Below are 10,456 nucleotides of genomic sequence, written 5' to 3' on the forward strand. Positions count from 1 at the left end.
GTAGTGACAGGTTTAGTGGGGACCATGTGCACTGGCATTCTGTATTGCCACCTTTTTAAGATGGATGTGTTGCTGTGTTCTGGGGAAAACCTCCCTGGGAGTGTCTGAAGGACCTCAGGATCAGACCTGTCTCCAGACAGCCCAGGCTCCAGGGCTGTCACAGCTACAAGACACCATGATAAACTGAAGCAGGGGGTCATTCAGCTGTGAGAGCCTGGCAGGAGCTGTGAGACCTTGTCACCCAGCCCACACAGAGCTTAGATTTCAGCCAGGAGCTGTGGATGCAGGAACTGCAGGGTCTCACAGCTCACTTCCCATCAACTGGCCCTGCCGCTGGGGACAAGACTCATCTGTGAGATATTGCCACAGTTCTCGACTCCCAGTTCCACTGAACTCAGAACTGAGCAAGAGCTTCTTACCTTCAGCTTTTGCAGCTGAACTCAGAACAATGATGTTGCTTGCTTCTTCCTACTCTCAGCACTGAAGCTATTTTATTTTTCAGAAGAAAACAGCCTATGTCAGGAGAACTTCCTGAAATAGGCCTTTGTTTGTTTGTTTGTTTTTCCAAATTTTAATTAAACAGAAAATCCATATGCTAGATTGTAATTGAACAGAGGAGCTCTGTGCTCTGTAATGGGCCTGAAGAGTGCACACAGCCCCCTGCAGTTAATGAATCAGGTGCTCTGTGTTGAAAGGCACAGAGTAAGGTTCTTCCTTAAATTCATTTGTAAGACCTTGTTTTAGATCCTAGCTCAATAGCAAACTATGGTTACTGAGGCCTAATTACAAAATCAAAAATATAGGCCACTCTTTTGGAGTCTCTGAAGGAGTGCCTGCCTTTTCCACAGACTCAGAATATTGTGTGAGGTCCTGAGTCTGTGTTACTGCATAGATACCAAATATTTGGGATACTGATCTGTGAAGAACTAAGTCTGGCACTATGGGAGAGACTCAAGCAGCAACTGTCTGCTTCAGGGTGTTGATCCTGTGCTGATAAGAGTCAGTGGAAGATACGTTGCTGGCTGAGGCTCAGCGCCTTAACATAGCAGCAACTACTATGAGGGCAACAGGATCCTAATTCGGGTCCTGCCAAGAAAATGAAGGTGAAAGTGATTGTCTGTAAGGCCTGGCTTTATAAAGCCTCAGATTTCTGACAGGGAGAGTGTTGCTTGGCTGTTCTGCTCAACAGAAAAGGTGGCACAAGACCTCCCTCTTTGCATTGCCTGGTGTTTCTGTTCTCCTCCCAAGCTGTGCCAAACACCCACAAGACCAGCCCCATGGATAACTTGCCCACTGAGGCAGGGATGCTGCAGCCACTGCAGTGCAGTGCAAGAGCCCTGCTGTCACTATGCGCTGGGAGGCAACCTCCACCATTCTGCTCCTTTGTGCACAGGGACCCCCATAAGCATCAGGGAAGGCAGGTAATGCAAGAGGACAAGGGTGTGGCAGCTGGGCTCAGATCCACGGGACAGTGACCATCAGCCTCAGGCAACCAGCTCACAGGCATTGTGGTCTGCTCTTCAGGGCAACTGGAGGACCAAAACGGTTGTGTTTGTGCTGCAGGGTTTGTTCATGCCCAAAACTTGGGAAGCCAGCTTTCCCCTGCAAAGGGAGAGCATGGGAATCTTCACGGGGCTATTGCAGCTGGGAGAGATGTCTGACCCTCACTCTGCCTGTCTGTGGCAACTGGAGGAGCTGCAAGCCCAGCTTACCAGGGCTCCCCCCTTGCCCCCCCTTCCTTTGGGCTGGGGGGGGCAGCAGTCATCCTGCCCTGTTGAGGAGTCCTGAACCAGCTCTGGCTAGGATCAGACAAGAACTGCAGGCTACAGTGGTCTCCTGGGTCCATCAACAGACTGGTCAGTGAGCTCCTTCCCCCCTTTCTGGCAGAAAGACCGCTCCCTTCACCCTGTGCTGTGACTTTGGTGGTGCCAGTGCTGCTCAGTGTAAAACAAGTTCTGACCCGGATTATGCCTGTGCCTGCATTAATGTCTTCTCTCTTACTTGTATGTCTCCGTGCAACTGTCTCGTCTGTTCCTTGTCAACACACTGTCATGTATATGATGTTTCCTAGAGTAGGGCAAGGAAATTACTTGTCCCCAGCAATCACCTGTGTCTAATTGTTAATTGTGTCTTCAAGCTGATTGAGAAATAATGTAAATACACTGAATGATAAGTTCATACAGCTTCTCTTTTCAGATGTGTGTTGTCAGGCCTCCCATCAGGAGCTGGTATTATTTAGTCTGATGGGGAAAGTAAAGTACTTTTTCCTCTATAGCAGGTGCATGGCTGTGTTTTGTTCCAATTTGCAGAGGGTAGCCTTCCAAACTGCAGTGTCACAGCTGTCGCTTGAGGTGGTTAAAATCTTCTGGAGGAGGTCTGGAAAAGTATAAGGTGCTCTGAAGAGATAACACCACCACAGTTATTTGTGTTGGCAGTTGCAGGGGCTAGGGTCTGAGCCCCATTCTGGTGGGTGCTGTGTGTGCTCCGAAGGAGAGGCTGCCTTAAAGCACTCTCAAATCCAGCCGAGAGGGAAGAAAGCAGTGTCCTAACCACGGTATCAAAGCACAAGTCAGACAAGGAGAGGTTCACTGATGTGCTCAGGGAGGGGCATGGCAGAGTCTGAAAGCAGGCTCAGGCATCTGGGGAGGGGTGGCCCCGACCAGCAATGGCGTGAGTATGGAAAACTCCTGGCAGTGTCTCTTCTCTGTGTCTCTCCAAGAATATGATGCATTTGTCTCAACAATGAGCAAGCCTAACTTTTCATGTTTAAAAGGAACACGTAAATCCCCAGACCCCCTCAAATACAGCCAAGCTTCTGGATTTACCTCATCAACTGTGTTTAGTTTACCAGTAGATGTCAGTCAGCACCACTCACAACTCTTCGCACCTACAGTGCCATCTCTGTTCCGTTTTCAAAGGATGTCGGTAGCAAATCTCCCATTTATTTTACTGAATGAAACTGAGACACAGAAAAATTACTTTCTCAGTGTCAGAAGCAGAATCCAGGGTTTCCAAAACACAGTTTATGATACCAGATCCTTCCACTCGGGTATTTGCTATAAATTTTGTCTGTCTCTTGCAGATTACAGTTCTCTCTCCAACCTGTAAACAGGGTTAGTACAGGTTTTGCTCGTTTTTTGCAATCTTGTGAAAAGTCCTTAATAAGTGCTAGTATTAGCCTACAGCTGCTTCTAACTGGTCAGTCTTTAGCACTAGAGGTTGTTGGCTGAAGACTGCCCTGCCCCTGCCTCTTTTACAAACACATCCTAGCAGGAGTCCCTTATAAAGAAAAGAGCAACATCAGGGAACAATTATCAGTATTCATAGAGTTTATCAGTAACTAGGGAAAAGGGAGGGGAGAAGCCAGCATCATCTGATGAGCTAGCTGATTACAAACCGAGGTGAAGTGCCATGCCATCCTTGTGCTGGTAACAAAAGCCCTAATTCAGGGCATCCAAACCTGAAAGCAAGGAGTACTGGTACTGGCAATGCAGTGGGAGTAGGAGGAATTTCTGTGGATGCCAGGTTCAGCCCTCCTCCTGAGTTCAGAGGCCAAGGGATACGTTAAAATGAAATCGCCAGGTTTTGGAGAGAGGTGGCAGAATTCAGCACTTGAGGAACTGATTGAGAAGTCCTGCTCATGGCCTGGTTTCAGAGGTGGCAAATGCCAGGCATAGCTCATTGCCAGCTAGCCATGCTGCACACATGCCAGGTGCCCAAGTGGGTGGCAGAAGGGTGCCAGCCCCCGGGGTGCGGTGAGCTAAGGCCCAGCCCTGCCTTCACTTCAGGAGTGCTGAAGGAGGAATGCAAATGCTCAGCTGACAAAACGATGTGGGTGTTCTGTGATGGGTCTCCAGTCTGAGGTCACGCCAGGCTTCGCTGAGGCATGCGACAGCAAGTTACCCAACCAGCTCTGGATGGTGCTGTATCCTGACCACTGCTGTCCATGGAAGATACCAGATATTTCTCTGCTGGCATGCTCACCTCTAGGTGCCAGAAGGCACAGCAGCCTAAGATACAGCCCATGAAAGCAACGTGCAAGACAGGATCTTGAAGTTGGCTGTGCTTATGCTGCCTGAGAAAGGGCAAGGAAGCCATCCCAAGTGATCATTTCTGTTGGCTGTGACTACCTGTGGGGTTCCCTTCTGAAAAAAGCATCAGAAATAACAGCAAATGACTAGCTCAGACAGAGTAAAACTCCATATACGTGCATGCACACACTCACACATTGCCACATTGCTGTAATATGTCAAACCACCCAGACTGTTCAGACACGTCTGAAGTTCACAAAGCAAGCAAGCTTTGAAAGCACGTACAATGATTTCTGGGACAAACAAAAGGGCAGAGCTTTTCCTGAGTTTCCTATAGAACAGACAACTGTGGCAACTTATGGCAATGAGAGACGGCGGTCTTTCTCAATCTTTTCAGGAATACAGCCTCTTCTGCCCTCAAAGGTTTATCCTGTACAGGCCCAGAAGAGGCCATGCCACCAGCATGAATCCTCCACCATGTAGATATGGAGACAAAAGCAGTGGAAGTCCCACAGCACTGGTCCTTGAGCTGCTTACTGGATCACATTGAGATGTGTGACTGGGAGTTTGCCTTCAAAAGAGGCAAATAGTGCTGGAAGGAGACTTGTGACATCCAGCCCATATCTAGGCTTTACAAGAGCATCAAAGGTGGAGGGGAAGTGCACATTACAGCATCAAAAGAGCCACCTTGATCACCTCCTCTGTATGCTGGACACACTTTGTTAAAGGCCTTTCCAGCTCTGATATCACCAGCCTTGTTACATTTGGCAGGATTTGTGAGAGAGGGCTGGGAGACCTCTCAGGAAGGAAAACCTCAAGGACTATGATGCATGCTTGCTGTTTCTTGCACTAGGGAGAAGGAAGGACTTTGATGTGAATGGCCCAACCTGGTGAACTGATGGAGTGGTCTGTGGGCCGTGCTCCTGCCACAGGACTAGGCTGCAGGGGTCTTTAGCTCTGGTGTGAGACATGAGTGGCCTTGGTGAGAGCTGTGTTGCTGAGGAGCTGCTGAGAGTAGAGCAGGGAGGGAAAGCTGAGTTGGACAGAAATTAGTGCAGAGGTGGGCAAAGCAGGCACCAGGAGCAGGGAAACAAAATGCAGCGAAGCTCAGTAGTGACTTTATTTTAAAACAGAACTTATTGCACTTCTGTTCTCTTACCAGCATACTCATGAGCAGCAAGAGATGTGTCCAAATGGACTGTTCAGCATTTGGGCACCAAGGCCTGTGTTCAGGTGCTGTGGTCAGGGGTCCTTGCGATGACACAGAACAAGGAACACCAGTTAAGGAGTTCTGATGTCTCCCACGTTCTTAACTTGGTGACCATAGGTTGTTTTTGCATGTGCCTTTTCATACCCTTTAGAAGACAGCATTCAGTTTCTTATCCTGTCCCTCCTCTGTGAGTCGTTATTATTTACTCATTGTCCCTTCTCTCTCAGTCTGAGTGCCTGGAGGAACTACCCCTAGATGTGTTGATGTCCTGGTGAGCAGCTAAGCTCAGTGCCATCAACACCTACCACTCCTGGTGTTCCACACCCAAACTCTCATTTACTCTCCATTCAGACCTCTTTTAGCTTTTCTATTATGATTCTCTACTTCCCCTTCCTCTCCTGAATTACTGCCAACTGACACCTAGCTGCCCTTCAGTGGTTTCTGGGTAGCTCTGGGCTCCCCTTGCCCCTTTTGTATGCACTAGTCATCTCCACTTAAACAGCAGTTTCCAAACTAGGAGAGAAAAATTAGGTCTGGAGAGGAGCAGAGCAGCAGTGTCAAAAAAACTGAGACACCCTGGCCAAGACAAACATGACAGTGGCTCTACTGCTCTACTGAAAGAAATAGCTAAATATTGAGATGCACTTGGCACCTAGTGGAACATAACCAGTCAGGCCAGCTGGAAGAGGGTGAGTACAAAGACCTCTGGCATAAGTAGCTTAGGAGTGTTGTGCTTTTTCCTGTGACATTACTGGATGAGCTGTGCAAGTAAGCGCTACTTTCTTTTTGTTCTCCACTTCATCTATGTTACTGCCTTCATCTTCTAGACAAACATTCAAACATCTAGTCTGGCCTACTGCTTTGTGTTCTCTTTGATAACACGTGCTACCTGGTGATTCCCTGCCTTTCTGAGTCAGTTTCCTTATTGGTAAATGTGATTTTCCTGCAGTCTGTATCAGACTAAGTAACAGCTGAGATTTCTGAGCCTTTGCACTTTGCCTTTTTCTTTCACCTAATGTGATGCTCTGCCCTGTGTTGGAAGGATTTGGCACAGTAGTTCTCTGTCAAGGTTATATAGCACTGTTAGGCATCTGGGAAGGGGGAAGTTATGAACGAGACAGAGCTGGTATCTTATCTCTCCTTCTCCAGAATACAAGCTGTCACGCTATCTCACGTTCTGCTGTTGTGCAATGTCCGTTTGGGGAAGGATACCCTGCAACTCTGGGTGTCCAGCATCTAATGCAAAAAAGCCTGAATCTGTTCGGCTGTCACAACAAATACTAACAGCAGCTCAGGCCATGGGAGTAGATAAAAGTTAAATAGTTTTTAGGAATGGGTGGTGGACAGTCTGGACTTTGCTCCTGAGGAAGGAGGTGAAATGTCTATGTTACATTGTGTATGTCAACATTCACCTCTAGGGAGGGAGCTGACCTCTGGAGAGCTGAGTTGGGACAGATAAAACATACTTTAATCCTGGTAACCTCCTGCGGGCACTGAGGCCCTCAAAGGGGAAACAGAAGGATGGAGTGCCCATTCCTGACTTGCAAATAGCAAATAGCAATGTACTGGGGTGACTCCTGTCCCAGGAGCTTGGGCTGAGTGTGGGAGAATCTTTCACTGGGAATCTTGTGCTGCTGCCCCATCTTAGCTTGGTGCTGCTTCTTAGTCTGCAGTCCCAGGCTTTGTCCTAAAGGTGTAAGAACATGGGACAGTCACGACTGGTGGCTCTCCAGATCTGCTTTGTAGGGAGGACATGGGAGCTTCCTTTCTTCTTAGCAGGATCCCATAGCTTACCTCCCTAGTAGCTGCTGTACAGCATGGCCAAGATGCACCCCTGGCCTAGGTCTCTATTCCCAGCTTTCTCATCAGACCTCATCATTTCTGCTCCCTCTACCTGTGTTATCTTCCTCTCTTCATCTGTCTAGACTGTGAGGAATGGAGTCTCTCTGTATTTTTATTGTACATCTTATGGTAGTCTTAGGTTCTCTGTAACATTACTAACAACAGCAAGTTGGAGCTGTATCTGAGTACATTTATGGTGTTAGCTTTTTAACCACTGAAGAACTGCAACAGTGGTTTAGATGTGCTAGATACTTTAGAGTACAGGTCTTATATCCTTATCTGATTAGTTGCTTTACCCAGATAACACCTGTGTGTAGTTCTGTTGATCCTGTAGTTTAGCTGTTCATGATTTCTGTCAGAGTCAAGCCCATGATATTTCAGTGTAGTGCACTAGTTAAACATTGATTTCCTTTACTCTTAGATTTGCTTGTATACTTTCTTATCTTTAACCAATAAAGGATTTAGTGCTACTATGAATTCAGATAATGGACTAAATGATTAACAAAACTTGACGAAGTCAGATTTCTTCTACATAATCTGCAAGTCTTGCAAAAGCTAACTTCCACAAGGCAAGCAGCACTTTAACCAAGTAAGGGAGGTCAGCACTAGCTTTGACACAAAGAGCAATCAGGGCAGAAAATGCACAATGAGATTACTTTTGTGGCTAGGGTGATGAATTTGTAGATGCAGCAAAGTCAGCACATGTGTACACATCTGCACAGGGTGTGTCTTTGAGAATGGTTTACTGGAGCTTTTGGAAAAGAGCTAGGAAATATCTCTCACTCATGCACCATGTCTGATATCACTGTCTTCTACATTGATCTCAGAGCTGCTTTTGTACAGAGAGCAGAGCACTGGGGTCTGCTTCTTGCCTCATTCGGGCAATAGTACTCATCATGCAGTTCCTCCTGCACATATTTCTCATGCACTCTCTTGCTGGCTAAGTCCTTGAAATATTTTACGAGCTTTATAAAATTCATCATTAGGCAGGTTTAAAAAACACTCTGGATCCTCAGGGCAATGAAAGCAGCATCCCGAGAAAGCAGTGGAAAAACAGATCTCAAAATTTGGTGTCAGGTGATTCTGCTAGACAAAGCCATGTCTGACTTGATCAAGTGGTGGCAAGTGTTGGCCCATATGGGAAGCTGAACTAGAAGGAACCCTCAGCACCCCCTTCAAACAGATATTTTTGTGATGCTGTGGCTCAGGCTGCAGGAAGATGGGAAGAAGAGACAAAGACCTTCAGCAGAGAGTGGAACTCATAGTCCTCAGTAATTCCTTATCTATTCTGTGTGCTGGGGCACATGGGGGACACGTTTAGTCTGACTAGAACCCATAGGAAAGCAGCAATGTTCAAATCAGCTGCAAATGAGAATGATGATTTTCAGCAGGACTCCTCAAAGCCTGACTTTCTGCTGGGTTCCTTCCCCCATGCCCAGGACAGTATTATGGTCTCTCCTGCTCTGCAACCCTGTGGTGGCAGCCAGGTCAGAGGCTCAAGGCAGCAGGGGCTAAGGAGCAAGAGCAAAGATCCCAAACCCATGCTAAAACCTGCATGAGATCTTGAACATGACCCAGGTTGCTCGTGACTTGCTATCATAGTGTACCAAGGCAAGGCCTGTAGCATTATTCGTTTAACGTCACTCAATAAAAGCAACAGGGCTTTATAGCTTGGTGCTTGCTAGAGCTTTATGCTGAGCTAATGCCTTTGTTGTCTTTCTGTAGAAACCACATCCTTTAATCAGAAGTGAAGGCTGACAGTTTACAAGGCAAATGCCCCTCTCTGTGGATGAGCAGCAGAAATCAGTGCTGGCACCCACCAACCTACAGAGCGGTGCAGTGAGAGAAAAGTACAGCGTGCAAGGCCACGGTCTCCTCAGGCTTGTTGTGAGCATTCATCTTAAAAAACCACACCCGTGGCCACTGTTTTCTACCCCTGTACTGACAGAATCTTCCCCAGCAACAGTATGAGCTAGATCAACCAGATCTGTAAAATGATACAGTTGAAAAATACTCCCAGCTGGGGTGGGAGATGAAACAGGCTGAGAGTCAAAAGGCCCTTGAAGAAGCCCAGAAGACTGTTACTTGAAGAATGGTCCAGAGGAAAGCCAGAGCCTCCAGCCAGATGCTGCAGTTAGCAGATCTTGTTCCTCCCCATATCTTGGATCTCTATTTCTTTGGCATTGGGATGTGCTTAGACACAGGGGACAGAGAAGCGGTTTTCCATTCCATGAAGTGTGGGAGGAGCAGTGCTGTTTCCCAAAATTACCAGCATGAAGGCATCCATCACCTCTGTCTGAGGACCAGCTGAGCAAACGAAACTGTCCAGAGTAACCTGAATCTTTAGTTGTATTCCTTCAGCAAGTTGTTCTCCTGCACCACTGTGCAGGCACTATGTGGAGCAGCAAGTTCATGACTCAGAAAATGGTCACCTCTGCTCCCAAGCACACAGGCTTTTTTTTCTCCCTGTCCCAGGCACATGACAAGAGGATTGTCACTACAGCACATTGAGGGATAGCGAGTATTTAGGGTTGAAATACACTCAGGAGACAGATATGTGTGTGCTTGGTGAAACACTAGGGCAAAAGTCTTCAATGTAGGCAGATTTTCCTTGCAAGAGGAAGTTAAATAACAAATGAAACATGAACTTAAATCCACTTCTGAGCCATAGAGTGACTGAAGATAACATTTTTATTCAGCAAGCCTGATCCTTGGGTGTACCTATGGCAAAACTTGCTCTCCTGACAGATTTCTTAGGCTATTTCAATGGCTCCATAATCCCACCTGCTCCAGACTCCTGTCAGCTCCATAAAGCAATGCACCAGCATGAGATGTGAGTGTCTTCTGCGTAGTGCGCCAGCGGCACGGAGTGCAGCAACATTGCTGGAGGGAGGTAGGTGTCAGAAAGGGAACAGGTGAACCTTTGGAGGCTTTATTATTGGTATTGACAGGGTAGCTAGAGGTATGCTTCAGCTTAGCTGAGCCTTAAACTGATCTAGCAAGACATGGTGGAAAAAAGCAATGCTGTACAGCCCTGCAGAGGGTATTCAAACTGGAGACAATTAATATGGTGACTTGACAGCCCTGCTATAAATCATATTTATAAACCATAAAAGTGGGCTTTTCCTGCATTCACAACACCAAGAAGTCCAGGAAGAGTGAGCTTATTTATAAAGACAACAGTGCTTGGGAACAGGAGGCTGAGCAGAAACCTTGACAACAAACTGAAGGAAATCCGAACATCCTGCTTTCACACATTCTCCTATCTGGGAACACATGGCAGCCCAGAGAGGCAACCCGATGGACAACGGGCAACCCTAGCGGCTGCCGTGACCCTCATGGGCCCGGCGGGGAAACACCTGAGGAGCACACT

This window comes from Strix uralensis, chromosome 7, assembly GCF_047716275.1.
Source record: "Strix uralensis isolate ZFMK-TIS-50842 chromosome 7, bStrUra1, whole genome shotgun sequence".
Taxonomy (NCBI): Eukaryota; Metazoa; Chordata; class Aves; order Strigiformes; family Strigidae; genus Strix; species Strix uralensis.